Raw genomic sequence first — 16,253 nt, 5'->3', positions numbered from 1 at the left:
ATCAGGCAGAGACAGTATGAGGAGAAATGTATGGTGCTGCACACTCAGTTACAGTCTCCCACCACGCTCTGAGGGACAGTTCAATGCACTCCTCTATTTATTCAGGAGTTCCCTAGTTAACATCACTGAGGCTACTTCTAGGCGGAGGGGACACATATTACACAAGCAGCCCCAGTAGACACAATACGTGATTATTCAGAATGCAAATGTGCTGAGCTCGAGATTTCGCCCTGGCTCTGCTTTGTCTGTGTGTTGTCTTATCTTCGTTGAGGTACTTGACGTCCGTCCTTGGCTGTTTAGCAGGCTCGAGACAGAAACTGCTGCTGCGAGGCAACTTGCAGTGGAAGATAACAAGTTGTGTGCCTTTACACAGATAGAAAAGTAGAACTTGAGCACAATAAATAATAACTATAGCAACTGCCTTTAAGCATAAGAGTTGTGTGATAACTTATACATACTTATTCTAACAGTGACATTTCATACAATCCAAACGTTTAAATGTATTTCCAAACAGATCAAAAGCCCTCACTTTGACATAATGAACAGTACTGTAAATAGAAGCACAGACACATCCAGCAGGATTGTGCTGAAAAAATAAAACCCGTTTCCACCAGGAAGCACACGGACAAAGGAAGAATCCATGAACTAGTTTAACCTGGATAAATGGGCTGAATTGGAACTTCATTATGAGCCTGCTGCAATGCCAGCGCCCATTCACTTCCCATTCATACAGCAGTGGATGGGCGCTGGCATTGCAAGCAGCTTATATTATTATTGCTCATACTTCACCGTTTATTATATATCTGCGAGGAAGGAACCCACAACAAGCTACGAATCGACCTACAGGAAATATACCCCCAGGGATTCCCGAGAGGGGGGGCGGAAGAGAATCCCACTGGACGGATCAAAGGATAACGACACATGGCAATGGAAACACGACGACGACTATGGAATGCATATGTGGGAAGGTATGTAAGAACCGACATGGCCTGCGGATCCACCAGGCCAGGATGAAGTGTATGCAGAAGGTGGTAGAATCACAGCGCACAGGAACTACGCCTGGTGAGACGCAGGAGGAGCCAGGCCCGGAGTCACCCCACAGTGCCCAGAGCCTCCAGGTGATGCAACCACCAGATGCACACAGGACATCAGAACATCGTCGGGTAAAGTGGCCCCAAGCTAGCAAGGAGAAAGAGTGGCTCCAGTTTGATGAAGATGCTGATACCATCTTGGATACAACAGCCAAAGGGGAAGCTGATCGACGCCTCAAGACGATGACCACAATCATCATCAGCCTCGCTGCAGAGAGGTTTGGACTTGAGGAGAAGCGGGCAGCAAAGCCCCCCTACATCATGAACAATAGAGCGAGTAAAATCCAGCAGCTCAGGCAGAAACTGAAGAGTTTAAGGCGGCAGTTCAAGGTTGCAAGTGAAGAGGATAGGGGGCCTCTTGCGGAGCTACGTTGTATAATCCGCAAGAAGCTGATGACCTTGAGGAGAGCAGAGTGGCATAGGAGGAGGAGGAAGGAAAGGTCCAGGAGGAGAGCCGCCTTTCTGGCAAATCCATTTGGAGTCACAAAACAGCTGCTAGGACAGAAGCGAAGCGGTAAACTGGCCTGCTCCAAAGCTGAGGTCGACCACCACCTCAAGCAAACCTACAGCGATGGATGTAGAGAGCAAGACCTAGGCCCCTGCAGGTCCTTGATCAATCCACCAACACCAACACTAGACTTTGATGGGAAAGAGCCGGGCTGGAAGGAGATCCAGGAGGTGGTCCGAAGGGCAAGGACAAGCTCTGCTCCAGGGCCCAGTGGAGTACCTTACAAGGTCTATAAGAACTGTCCAAGACTACTCTGCAGACTCTGGAAAATCCTGAAGGTGATCTGGAGGAGGGGCAAGGTAGCAGACCAGTGGAGACAGGCAGAGGGTGTGTGGATCCCAAAGGAGGAAAAGTCTCAGAACATCAACCAGTTCTGAACCATCTCGTTGCTGAGTGTTGAAGGGAAGATATTCTTCAGCCTCATTGCCAGGCGACTGACAGACTACCTCCTGAAGAACTCGTACATTGATACATCAGTCCAGAAAGGAGGGATCCCAGAGGTATCTGGATGTCTGGAGCATACAGGCGTGGTAACTCAGCTCATCAGGGAAGCCAGGGAGAACAAGGGGGACTTGGCTGTTCTGTGGCTGGACCTCGCAAATGCCTATGGATCCATATCCCACAAGCTGGTCGAAGCGGCACTGAACCGGCATCACATCCCAAACAAGTTCAGAGACCTCATTCTGGACTACAATGCCAACTTCCATCTGAGAGTCTCCTCCGGAAAAACAACCTCAGACTGGCACAGGCTTGAAAAGGGGATCATCACTGGCTGTACAATCTCAGTCATCCTCTTTGCACTCGCCATGAACATGCTGGTGAAGTCTGCAGAAGTTCAGTGCAGAGGGCCCCTCTCCAGGTCTGGAGTCCGACAGCCACCCATCCGAGCCTTCATGAACGACTTGACAGTGACCACTACATCTGTCCCAGGCTGCAGGTGGATCTTGAATGGCCTTCAGGAGGTGATTTCCTGGGCTCGCATGAGCTTCAAGCCGGCCAAGTCGAGGTCCCTTGTGCTAAAGAGAGGAAGGTTACTGGCAAGTTGTGCTTCTCACTTGCACCACCAAAATACCATCAACTCACCGAGGAACCTGTGAAGAGCTTAGGAAAGGTGTTTAATTGCAGCCTGAGAGACGTAGCCTCCACAAAATCAACCAACCAAGACCTGGAGACCTGGCTGACCGTGGTGGACAAGTCTGGCCTTCCTGGCAAGTTCAAGGCCTGGATTTACCAGCATGGATTCTCCCCCGGATCCTCTGGCCCCTCATGGTGTACGAAGTCCCCATTTCAACGGTGGAAGGCTTTGAGATGAGGGTCAGTAGGTTCCTGCGCAGGTGGCTGGGACTGCCGCGAAGCCTGAGCAGCATTGCTCTATATGGGCCACAATAACAAGCTGAAGCTCCCCATCAGCAGCTTGAGCGAGAGTTCATGGTGACACGGTCCATGGAACTCTACAATATCGGGAGTCCAGTGACCCAAAGGTTGCCCAGGCTGGGATTGAAGTCAGGACGGGGCGTAAGTGGAGAGCTGCCGAGGCTGTGGAAGTCGCAGAGGCAAGGCTACGGCAAAGGGTGTTGGTGGGAACAGTGGCGCAGGGGAGATCTGGCTTAGGTAGCAGAAGAACACCTCGCTATGATAAGGCGCAGGGGAAAGAGAAGAGGTCACTGATCCTCGACGAGGTGCGAGCAGGAGTTGAGGAAAGGCGAGCCTGCCAGATGGCGGGAATGCGGCAACAGGGCGCCTGCACCAGATGGGAACAAGCAGCAGAGCGCAAGGTCACATGGACCGAGCTCTGGAAAGCCGAACCCCATCGGATAAAGTTCTTGATCCAGGCGGTCTACGACGTGCTGCCAAGTCCATCCAACCTCTTCACCTGGGGGAAGGTGGAGACACCAGCGTGCCCCCTCTGCCAGAGGAGAGGAACCTTGGAGCACATCCTAAGCTGTTGTCCGAAAGCCCTGGGTGAAGGGCGGTACCGCTGGCGACATGACCAGGTCCTGAAGGCCATAGCCGATACCATCTGCAGGGAAGTCAGTCACAGCAAGAGCCTCCGCCCAGTGAAGAGCACCGCTTTCATCAGAGCTGGGGAGAAATCAACACCGGATGCCCGGAACAACCTCTTCTGGTCTGTTGGCAACAGCACGCGACTGGGAGCTGTCAGTTGATCTGGGCAAGCAGTTGAAGTTCCCTGACGTGGTTGCCAAAACAACACTAAGGCCAGATATTGTGCTTACCTCAGTTGCCTCCAAGCAGGTAATCCTCCTGGAGCTCACAGTGCCTTGGGAGGACCGTATGGAGGAGGCCAATGAGAGGAAGAGCGCAAAGTACTCTCAGCTTGTGGAGGAGTGTCGGAGCAATGGGTGGCGAGCGATGTGCCGGCCCGTTGAAGTGGGATGTCGAGGGTTTGTGGGCAAATCCCTCTGCAGGGCCTACAGAATGCTTGGCATCACAGGGGCCAGCCAGCGAAGGGCCATGAAGTTAGCCACAGATGCAGCAGAAGTGGCATCAAGGTGGCTGTGGATCAGGAGGGGAGAGGCGTGGCATGTAGGGCAGTAGCGCTACCTGGACACAGGCTGGGGCCTGATCAACCCTAGCTGGGTCGCCTAGGGGAGGGGGTCTGATTGTTGAAAGACCCGAAACCCCCTGTGATCCTAGGTTACATCACTGAGGATGTGTCAGTTGCACCATTGGTGTATTTAAACATTTTTATTTTTATTTTTTTATTTCCCGCATATTTTCTCTTACGCTTAATACGTGATGAACCGACCATTGAACCCCCACATATGTTATACCGTCGGTGTGGTGCGGCTCGAGTAGGGTAATCTAAATTAGAAACATTTCATGTTACCATGAAAATGGGCCTATTTAATGGGTATGCACCTTTATAATGGCGGATATTTTAAGCAGAACACTCCAACCTGCCAGATTACCTCCTCTTGTAGCTCAGCCATACTTTCACTTAGCTCGGTGCTTAACATCTCATGTTGTTCACACACTTGTTTACTTTCTCCCTGACTAAAAAGTTTTGACGACCAATGTTTGGTTTTGGCTGGATGGCCATCGGAAGGAGTTGAGCGCCATCGGCCTTCCTCCATTAAAGCGGATGGTGTTCACTCTAATTTACTAGAAGCGTGGAAGCCCTGAAAATTAGCTTTTTTTGTTGCACAACCTGTCCTCACGGCCACATCTTTTACCCCCACTGTCATGTGTTTCGGTGAAACGTTGACACACATGTCCTCTCTCAGAAAATGTCACTTTTATGGAGGTCATGTGTCCCATTTTGCTTCTGTTGGCCCTCAAAGCCAAGAAAGTCAGCTAAATCTCTTATTGACTCCAATGTTAGAAGTCGGAGTAAAAAAAATAAGTCCTTTGAAGTCACGTAACAGCCCCTCCCCTCAGGTGTCTGAGTCTGGTGTTTGTACAGGGCCGTAACTAATAGTTCAATAGGCACACAACATAGACAGACAACAAAATTATGTTTTTTTTCTATCTGCGTTGGTGTCGAGCAAGTTAGCATACGAGTGAGAACGTTAACATGCTAGTTTTTTTGCTACTTGCTATGTTTACACCAACAAATACTGCATTTTGGTATTTCTTCTTACCCCGTCATGTGCTAGCTTCTTAACGTTAGCATGGCAACATTTCCAGCTAATATTAAACTTTTTTGTCAAATTCCGCAGCCATTCACCTTCGAGTCATATAACTTGGAATGTGACACATGTTAACTGTTAGCGTGCTAACTTTAGGATTCTAGCATGCTAACATTAAAGTGCTAACTTTTTAGCTAACTTTTTTTTTTCTCTCTAATCACACAGCCATACACCTTACAGTCATATAACTTGGTATTTGAAACATGCTAACTTTATGTATGTTTACGTTAGCATGCCAACATTAAAGTGCTAGCTTTTTTAGCTAATTTTGCAACCGTTTACCTTAGAGTCATATAACTTGGCATTTGACACTTGTTAACTGCTAGCATGCTAATGTTAGCAGTTAACGTTATAGCTTTATATTTATTCATAATGTATTGTTTACTGCTTGCAAGACCTACTTTTGGCTTGTAAGACGGACATCTTCTAGCGGGCACTGCCACATTACTCTGTTTCACCAATCCAGCATAAGCACTAGGACTGTTGACTCTATTTCACCAATCAGGGCCTGGCAGTCACATGACCGCACTCATACTACACACTCTAATAAGTGACTTGGCATCAGTCGAGGCAGCACAACTCCTCAACATTTGCTTACAAACAAACTAGGAAAAAGACAGCTATCGTGCTGGCACCTGTATCAGTAGAAATTTTAAAATTTCAGCTCCAATAATTCCTCTGTAAGTTTTATTTTTAATGTTTAGCTGCACAGATGCTAACATTAGCCCTGTAATAACGTAATGAGTTACTGTAAATTGTGCAAATGTTGTAGTCATATTGTCTCTCACACGCACACAAACACACAGGCACATGCAAACACACATGCACACATGCAAACTACAGTTGTCATGGAAGTACCATAAAAAGTTTTTTGACTGAATACAAGGGTGATGGGTCAAATGCAGAAAATAATTTCGCCACACCTCATGTATGTGTGTGACAATCATTGGTACTTTAACTTAACTTACTTTTCCTTGTTTGTTTGGATGGATACTTTTTACTCTAAAGTAACGGTACTCTTACTTGTGTATTATTTTTTGGAAACAAAATATGCAAAGATGCTAACAGTTAACACGCTAGAGCCTAGCATGGCAGCACTAAATAGAGAGTATGCTAAATGTTCTGAGGGACTTAAGCATTTTGACTTTGGAACAGTTTGAATCTGTATTCAAAGCAGTTAGATTGCTGCATCAACATACACATCTATTGTTATCAATATGTATTGTTTTTACAGGGGTTAAGTTCTTTTTACACAATAACTAATTTTACAATGAATGAAGTAAACAAACTGGAGGTCCACCATAGTCCTGGTACCGATTTTGCATCAGTATTTGTTAGTTTTCTATTAATTAGTTGATCTGAACTGATTGCTTTATTCGTTAATCTTTAGTGTTAAATTAAATAAATATATTCTGGCATCGAATGCATTTCCAAAAAGTGTTTTTGGGTTGTAGGATTGTAGGTTGTAGAAGTTTGAAGCATAAGGTTGTTGAGAAGGGGTAAGTTGACTGGGGAAATAAGCATCCAGGGCACCGTCGAAGAGCAAACAAATATGAAGGGTTGTGGCAGCAGACAGAACTGCAGGGAGAGGAAAAGAGGATCTGTCTTGGTTACAGATGAAGAAATATGCGAAAACTCAAGCCTAAGGGATACCAAAGACTGACATAGTTGGCATATCTGGCTGTCATAGTCTGTGTCGTCAGGCAACATGGGCACATGCAGCAGGAAAGCAATCATAAAAGCCAGTGTGTCTTTTATCTGCTATTCTTTTTCCTCCAAGTAACAACTTGAGCAAAAATTTGAACTTTTTTCTGTTCCATTGCTGTTCTAATTGTGAACACATAACCTTGCACATCTTTTCAGTTTCAGCCATACTTGCCAACCCTCCCAACTGTTAGCGGGAGAATCCGATATTCAGCGCCTCTCCCGACAACCTCCCGGCAGAGATTTCTCTCCGACAAACTCCCCGGTATTCAGCCGGAGCTGGAGGCCACGCCCCCTCCAGCTCAATACGGACCTGAGACTGAGTGGGGACAGCCTGTTCTCACGTCCGCTTTTCCCAAAAATAAACAGCTTGCCTGCCCAAAGACGTTCATAACATCTAGGGCTTTTATAGAGTGCACAACTGCGCACACAACAAGGAGACGAAGCAGAAGAACGAAGAAATTACAGACATGGCGGCCGAAATGATATACTCATCATGAACGGAGAAGTTAAACAGGACAATTCTGCCATCTAATGGATAGCCACTGAACACTTAAATTTAAGTTTGTTTTTTTTTTCTATGTAAATAAAATAAAAAAATATATATATAGCTAGAATTCACTGAAAGTCAAGTATTTCATACATATATATATATATATATATATATATATATATATATATATATATATATATATATGAAATACTCGAGTTGGTGAATTCTAGCTGTAAATAACCACGCCCCCAACCCCCCCCCCCCCCCCCCCCCCCCCCCCCGATATTGGAGGTCTCAAGGTTGGCAAGTATGGTTTCAGCACATTTCCAGTGCATCTGCTGCCCCTGAAATGATATCATCCTAAGTGAGCAGTATCACAGCTGATACATGACATGATTTTTATATTAAATGTTTGCAGAGTGGGACAGTCTTCATGACCAGCTGTCCTTGGACTCTCGAAAGTTAAACAATCAATTCAGATTATTTTCTTGTGGACATGTAATGAAAATACAATATAAGACAAAAGAAATGGTTTTATTTTTTCGTTAGTTATTAGGAATCAAAACACACTTGGAAGTGACACCATTTCTTTGTAGCTCGTGTAATAGATTTGCGTTACTCTAAAAAAGAAAAAAAAAGAAGCATTGTCAACGCTAAAAACAAGACATCAATTAATTGTATACAAACCATAAACACACTTCTGGCAGGTCTTTAAAGGCCAACTGAAATGACATTTTTTTATTTAAACGGGGATAGCAGATCCATTCTATGTGTCATACTTGATCATTTCGCGATATTGCCATATTTTTGCTGAAAGGATTTAATATAGAACAACAACGATAAAGTTCGCAACTTTTGGTCTCTGATAAAAAAAAGCCTTGCCCCTCCCGGAAGTAGCGTGACGACACCGGAGGAAGGACTGCTCACATTTTACTATTGTTTACACCAGCAGCGAGAGAGATTCGGACCGAGAAAGCGACGATTACCCCATTAATTTGAGCGAGGATGAAAGATTTGTGGATGAGGAACGTGAAAGTGAAGGACTAGAGTGCAGTGCAGGACATATCTTTTTTCGCTCTGACCGTAACTTAGGTACAAGGGTTCATTGGATTCCACACTCTCTCCTTTTTCTATTGTGGATCACGGATTTGTATTTTAAACCACCTCGGATACTATATCCTCTTGAAAATGAGAGTCGAGAACGCGAAATGGACATTCACAGTGACTTTTATCTCCACGACAATACATCGGTGAAGCTCTTTAGCTACTGAGCTAACGTGATAGCATCGGGCTTTACTGCATATAGAAACAAAACAAATAAGTCCCTGACTGGAAGGATAGACAGAAGATCAACATTACTACCGAACTCTGGACATGTAACTACACGGTTAATGCTTTCCAGCTTGGCGAAGCTTAGCAATGCTGTTGCTAACGACGCCATTGAAGCTAACTTAGCTACGGAACCTCGACAGAGCTATGCTAAAAACATTAGCTCTGCACCTACGCCAGCTCTCATCTGCTTATCACGACCCATGCTCACCTGCGTTCCAGCGATCGACGGTACGACGAAGGACTTCACCCGATCACCGATGCGGTTGGCGGCCCGGAGACGAAGGAAGTCAAGGTGAGGTCGTTCGGCTAGCGCGTCTGCTCTTCTCAAAGTCCTCCTGGTTGTGTTGCTGTAGTCCGCCGCTAATACACCGATCGCACCTACAGCTTTCTTCTTTGCAGTCTCCATTGTTCATTAAACAAATTGCAAAAGATTCACCAACACAGATGTCCAGAATACTGTGGAATTTTGGGATGAAAACAGAGCTTTTTTGTATTGGATTCAATGGGTCCGAATACTTCTGTATCAACCGTTGACGTCACGCACATACGTCATCATATCTAGACGTTTTCAACCGGAAGTGTGGCGGGAAATTTAAAATTGCACTTTATAAGTTAACCCGGCCGTATTGGCATGTGTTGCAATGTTAAGATTTCATCATTGATATATAAACTATCAGACTGCGTGGTCGGTAGTAGTGGGTTTCAGTAGGCCTTTAAGTAAATGAACATTTGACTGTATTTGTTAGATATAATTTGTTATGTTGGGGTCCCATGTGTAACCCAGGCTTGAAAACACCATATGCCTGGAGTTGAAATAATTCATTTGAGTTAAAATAATTCATTTAGTAACGATACATTCATTTCAGTTAAATAACTAAGTGTTAAAACAGGTACAAACTAATCTGCACTTTACGTTATTCATTTATATTTTTAACCTGCTCTACAAGTTGTTAAAATAGAAAATACACAATAAACATAAAAATGTTGACACAAACATGGTGTCTTAACAGAAATTGCAGAGGTAAAAATTACCTGTCTTCATGATTGTCACCTCTAGAGGTCAATCAGTGAGCCTGTGAGCCCTTCCGTGTCACTCGTTTTATGACGCAACTTCCTGTAGTGTGGAAGAAGAGAAACTCCCCTTCCGGTTTTGTCGGTCCATGCGTGGCAATGCAAACACACGCGGAGAACCTGTCGATCAATCCTTGGCCATCCACTCGGTAAGGCTTGAAAATAAGCTTGCAATTCGATCCATCCACATTTCTAATGTTGTTATACAACTTTTGAACCGTATATTTGTTATGTTCAAATAACAGACACAACAGCCTCGCTCAACTTCACAACAGCACTCCCCTTTATTTCAGTAACTTCCTCAAAAGGCCCAGCCCAACTACGGTGGCTTCAAGGTATCAAAAAGCACAACGTAAATAGCCTGAGTAAGACAGTAGAACACATTACCAATAGGCATTCAAGTATAAGAACAGTATTTAAGATTAACTTGAATGAACACAACATTTCCCCTCCTCTCTTAAAACTTCAAGTATGGAAGGTGGCCACAAAGTCCTGAAAACGCTCAGGGCGTGCACGGGCCCTAACAGGCCGAGGCTCAGGAGCAAGGGGGACCGGCAGTGGGGCCGGTGCTGGAGCAGGGCACTGCGCGACCGGCACAGCCTGGGCGAGGGGTGCTGCCACTGGATCGGGCACCGGAGGGCGTGGCCCCAATGCGGGAATGTTCGGTGCCACCCCTGTGACGTGAGGCTGGTGAGGAGGGGCAGGTACCTTGCGCAGGCAGCTAGCGTGCCAACGGGATCCATCGGTTAACTGAAATGAAGCTGGGCCCAGCTGGCGGCTGACCTGGTATGGAGCAGACCAGAATGTTGACAGTTTGTTGGTGCGGTGGGGCCGGCGCGCTCTGACCCAGTCCGACACTCTGACAGCTGGCCATTTAGCCCTGTGCTTCTGATCGAACCTTTGCTTCATGGAAGTTTGTTGTCCCTTGACGCGAGACTTGACTGCTGCTGAGCATGGTCGCGGGCTCGCGGCCATCGGTGGGCGGAGTCTCGACAGGGGAAGCACAAACTCTCGACCCACCATGAGGCTGGCAGGAGAGACCCCTGTTGTAGAATGGACAGTCGCCCTGTAGTGGAGGAGGGTCTGATTCAGTGCAGCCTCCAGCGAGTATCCCTCGGACATGTGAGCACGCAGTCCATTCTTCAGTGATTGGTTGTACCTTTCCACCCCCCCGTTTGCCTGGGGGTGGTAGACGGAAGTTCTGATGTGAGTAACACCCTTGCTGGCAAGGTAGGCGGTGAACTCCGAGGACAGGAACTGAGGACCGTTGTCCGTGGTGATGGCTCGGGGTAAACCCCAACGGGAAAACAGGCGGTCCAGGAAGGCGACGACGGCAGCAGAGGTGACCGTTCCCATGGGAGCCACCTCAGGCCACTTGGAATGCAGGTCGTAGACCACCACAAGAAACCTCTGGTGGTGTGGCACATTATGCAGCTCACCACAGATATCAAGCTGGAGATGGTCCCACGGTTTAGTTGGCCAGTCCAGGGGCTGGAGTGGAGGCGAAGCGGGTGGCCCAGTCTTCCCACTGGTGAGGCACGCTGCACAGGAGCGGATGAGTCCCTCCAGGTCTCGATCGATGGCGGGCCACCACACTGTGTCACGGCACCTTTGCTTGGCTTTGACTATGCCAAGGTGACCCTGGTGTGCCATCTGTAAGACACACCCTCTGAGGGCTACTGGGATAACAGCGCAGTGTCCCCGGGCGATGCAGGCCTCACCCCAGCATGACAGTTCGTTCTTCACACGGGAATACGGCTCTAGCTCAGGTGGGACACGGGAAGGCCAACCGTGTCTGATGTAGTCACGCAGCATGGTGAAGACAGGCTCGGCTGCTGAGGCCGTCTCCAAATCACGGAGGGAGACAGTGTCCTTCAATGGTGAGTGGACCAGGTGGACCACGTCTTCTTCGTCCTCCGGGGAGACAGCGGGGCCCTGGGTGGTGGCAGGACGGGACAGGTAGTCTGCCACCACGTTATTCCTGCCAGGGGTGAATTGTAGCTGAAAGTCATACTGCTGCAGACGGTCTGACCATCTGTGAAGACGGAGGGGCCTGTGCCCCACACCAGAGGTAGACATCAGGGTCGTCAGGGCCTGGTGGTCCGTCCGTAAAGTAAAGGACCTTCCGTATAAGTAGAGATGCCAACGCTCACATGCCCATATACAGGCGAGTGCCTCCCGTTCGCCCACTGAATATTTCTGCTCAGTGGGGCTGAGCGCCCGAGAGGCAAACGCTACCGGTCTCTCTACGCCATCATGGATCTGTGACAGAACGGCACCTAGAGCCACTGCGGAAGCATCACAGGTCACGAATGTGGGGCTGTCCAGTTGGAAGTGCGCCAGGATCGGAGACGTGGTGAGGAGCCGCTTCAACTCGTCGAAACCAACCTGGCACTTGGGAGTCCAAGACCATGGTGTCTCCTGCCTGAGCAGCATCCTGAGCGGGGCCGTAATGGAGGAGTACTGAGGCAGGAACCGCATGTAGTAGGCTGTCATCCCCAAAAATGATGCCACCTGGGAGGCCGTCGCAGGAGTGGGGACGTCGATGATGGCATCCACGTTCGACTGGAGAGGCGAGATGCCGTCGGCGGAGACACGGAACCCAACAAAGTCTATGGCGGGTGCAGCGAAAACACACTTCTCTGTGTTCAGCGTGGCATGGTGGCGCTTGAGTGCGGTGAAAACCTGTTCCAGGCGGGCATCGTGTGTGGCAGCATCTGGCCCATGCACCACAATATCATCCAGATACGCCACAGTCCCAGTGCAGCTAGCGAGGATTGTGGACATGATTTTCTGGAAACAACTCGGCGCTGAATTGAGCCCAAAAGGCATCCTCGTGTAGCGGTACAGGCCAGTGTGGGTGATAAACGCTGTCAAGTCCCTACTCTCCTTATGTAAAGGGACTTGTAAATAGCCCTGGCGCAAGTCCAATTTACTGAAAACTCAGGAGCCGTGGAAGTGTGTAGTGAGTTCCTCCGTCGTAGGAAGAGGATATTTGTCAGGCACCACTGCCTTGTTCACTTGGCGGAGGTCGACGCAGACTCTCAGTCCGCCCGACTTCTTCTTGGCGATGACAATGTTGGACACCCATGGGGAAGCGTCGATGGGCTCTATGATTCCACCAGCCTGGAGGCGTTGAAGCTCCTGCGTAACGCCGTCCCGCAAAGCCAGGGGAACACGGCGAAGGGGCTGGACCACGGGAGGCACGCTGTGGTCCAGGAGTGGCTTGTGTGTAAATGAGCTGAGGCAGCCCAGGCCGTTAAACAGCTCCGGCTGGTCGTGTTGCCTCGGAGACGCTACGTGTAGAATCCGCATACCGCTGTTGTCCTGCAGGGTAAAACCCAGGCTAGTGAAGAGGTCGAGACCCATGATGTTCTCGCCGCGGCGCGTGATGTGGAACGGGAAACGGTCCACAGCTGTAGAGGTGTAGCGAACCGGGAGGTAGAGAAGGCCGACGACATCGATTTTGCTGCGGCCGTAGCCACAGAGGGCAGTGGACGGGGGCTGTAGCTGTCTGTTCGGGAAGAGCAGGTTGCAGGTGTCGACATTCAGTAGTGACACTTTGGCCCCAGTGTCGAGGAGGAGAGGGACACAGCAGTCATCCAGGTAAACAGGGCACCTCGAGAAAGTCGCTGAGTGGGGGCCTACAGTGCGCACAGGCACCGCCGGGTCATGTGACTGTGCATCAGGGTAATCGGCCGGAGCGGACCGGCACCACCTGGCAAAGTGGTTAGGCTTCTGACAACGGCGACAAGTTTGGCCCCTAGCAGGGCAGTCCTGGGCCCTTGTTGCATGGCGGTTGGAGCCACAATTCCCACACCGTCTCTGTTGACGTGTTGGCTGGGGACGCGCTACCTGTATAGCAGCATCAGGGTCTGAGGTTGATAGCTGTTGCACTGACTGTTCAATAACAGGGGTAGGCCTATGAGGCTTATTTTCCGCAATTTTGGCCGCACATTCAGTAGCCGATTCCACTTGTATTGCGATTATTAGTGCGTCATCAAGTGTCAAAGTTGCATCCTTGAGTAACAACTCCTCCTGCACTCTGGGATTAGACGTTTTCTCAATGAGCTGGTCTCGAATGAGTTCATCAGTGAGGTTGCCGAAATTACAGTTCTGTGATAGGGCTCTTAAATCTGCTACATACTGCCTGGCAGACTCACCCGGGCGCTGACATCTTCGTCTGAACTCCAACCGGCGGAGTAGGATATTCTGTGATTTTACAAAATGTCCGCTCAAAGCTGTTATGACTGCATCATAAGTGTCCAGCGTACCGCTGAGAGAATTGAAAATTCTGTTCCCCTCCGCTCCAAGCAGGTGTAGGAGAATGGCGCGCTTCCTCGCGCTAGTGGCATTGTCCAAACCTGTGGCCAAAAGATACGTCTCAAAAGACGATTTCCACTGATTCCAGGGAATGACAGGATCGCCCGGGAGGGGTAGAAACGGGTCCGGAGGTGGCAGGGAGAATATAGGTGTGTCAGCCATCCTCGTTCGCCAAATGTTATGTTCAAATAACAGACACAACAGCCTCGCTCAACTTCACAACAGCACTCCCCTTTATTTCAGTAACTTCCTCAAAAGGCCCAGCCCAACTACGGTGGCTTCAAGGTATCAAAAAGCACAACGTAAATAGCCTGAGTAAGACAGTAGAACACATTACCAATAGGCATTCAAGTATAAGAACAGTATTTAAGATTAACTTGAATGAACACAACAATATTGTGTTGTTTGAACCTTGTAGAGCAGTGTGACATCCGAGTGTAATATTCACTGACTGATATCCTGTGTGCAGTCATTTCACTTGATCAGCGGTGAGTGAATAACAATGATGTGATGTTTTATTTGAGCCATAAGTGTTGGTGATATTTATTTTGTTCATGTTTACAGCACATGCTAGGAACACTGTGATTATTTTTGTTTTACTGAAGTAATAGATTACTGAGTACTTTTGATTTAGTGATTGAAGGGGTCATTTTTAGTGCATCTCTCACCTGTGCTAGCAAGGGAGAGATTTAGCACGTTGTAACCTTATATACCTCCAAGTTGCTACACAAAAGTCCATTTTGAGCATTAATGTGAACTTTGTGCAATTAACCTACCTCGTTTGATTGTGAACTTAAAGGTGCATTTAAATAGTATTTGTATTTTTGTATTTGAAGAAACATTTCATATATTTTTTAATATTTGAACAATTGGAAAAAAGAACTATAATAAGCGCTTAACTTTTATTTTGATATTTCATATTTTGAAAACAAATACATTGTAAACCAAAGCATTTGAGATACATGATTGCTGATTAATGACATGATTGAGCTAATTAATGCTAGTTAAAAGTATTTAAGCTAATTCATGGTTATTTAAGAACACAGTTGAAACCAGTGTGTGTGTGAATAATACAAGCTATTGGGTCTTGTCTGATCTATTGTTAGGTCAGGTTTTTTGATTGGGTGATTCAAATACCATCTTAATTCCTTGGAGCACCTTGTGTGGAGAGGACGACATCGCCCTTCCAGCCCAGGTGAATGAGAGGCTCCGCAGTCTCTCCAACTCCAACACTGATTCCCCCCATTCCCCAGATCCATCAATCCGATTCCCAGTGCATACTGGGTGGCGAGCTACCTGAGAATCTGGACACTGCGGTGCAGTGTTGACGTCCCCTCCCCCACGGTCTGTGCGGTAGGACAATACTTATACAGTGCACTGTTAGCTACAGAGAAACGGGCCCCAACGAACTATTTAAACAAACTTTGGGAACTTTGAAAAAAGGGTTTCTATTCTGCCGGCTTTTCTTATTCTTGTTCATTATTTTTCATATACTGCAGTTGTTGTAAATTTATATGTGCACTTTTCAATACATGTTTGGCCATTCAACATTCAAGTTCATCGTTGTCTGTGTCATTATTGATATGCAACACTGGCTCTTAAAAACACTAGGATTCTTCTGATACTAGTCCAGTTCGATATTTACACCATTGACAACTACTCACCTGTTCCTCTATTACTAGTTCGTAACTAGGGTTACACATGGTTTTGCTGTGGTCGTTTCTCCAAGATGCAGAAGGACGTTCGGAAGCAGTGTGCAGGTAAAGAGGTGATTTATACCAATAAGCAGGACAACAAGTACGCAAACTCAGACACTAGTGTAGCAGACTTTGAATGGTCTCTTTGACGAAAAACTTCGACACTCCACTTCTGACGTTCTGCAAATTTATTTTTCCTATTAATGGAAAGAAGGTGGCAAGGAGGACAGTCAATTCACGCACACACGTCAGCAGCAGCAGTACAACTCTCTGCTTAACGAGCAGTCACGTCCTCATACATATTTATATGTGTGTTTTACATACAGTACAATATTATGAAGGGGAAGTATTTATACAAAACATCAAAAGTTACCTTATCTATTA

At 47.4% G+C, this 16,253-nt stretch overlaps 1 long non-coding RNA gene and 1 pseudogene across 1 annotated transcript; both read left to right on the top strand.

The window, feature by feature from the left end:
• Positions 1-1,274: 1,274 nt before the first annotated feature.
• LOC133656834 (uncharacterized) lies at positions 1,275-4,412 on the top strand (annotated as a pseudogene).
• Positions 4,413-9,845: 5,433 nt separating this feature from the next.
• On the top strand, positions 9,846-15,722 carry LOC133656833 (uncharacterized). The gene is made up of 3 exons (XR_009827167.1): positions 9,846-9,998; positions 14,591-14,660; positions 15,279-15,722. It is a non-coding gene; the product is annotated as an uncharacterized LOC133656833 (long non-coding RNA).
• The last annotated feature ends 531 nt before the right edge of the window (positions 15,723-16,253 follow it).

The sequence above is a fragment of the Entelurus aequoreus genome, linkage group LG09 (genome assembly GCF_033978785.1).
Source record: "Entelurus aequoreus isolate RoL-2023_Sb linkage group LG09, RoL_Eaeq_v1.1, whole genome shotgun sequence".
Taxonomy (NCBI): Eukaryota; Metazoa; Chordata; class Actinopteri; order Syngnathiformes; family Syngnathidae; genus Entelurus; species Entelurus aequoreus.
Note: the sequence above shows the minus strand (reverse complement) of the source record. Positions and strands in the feature narration are given on the sequence as shown.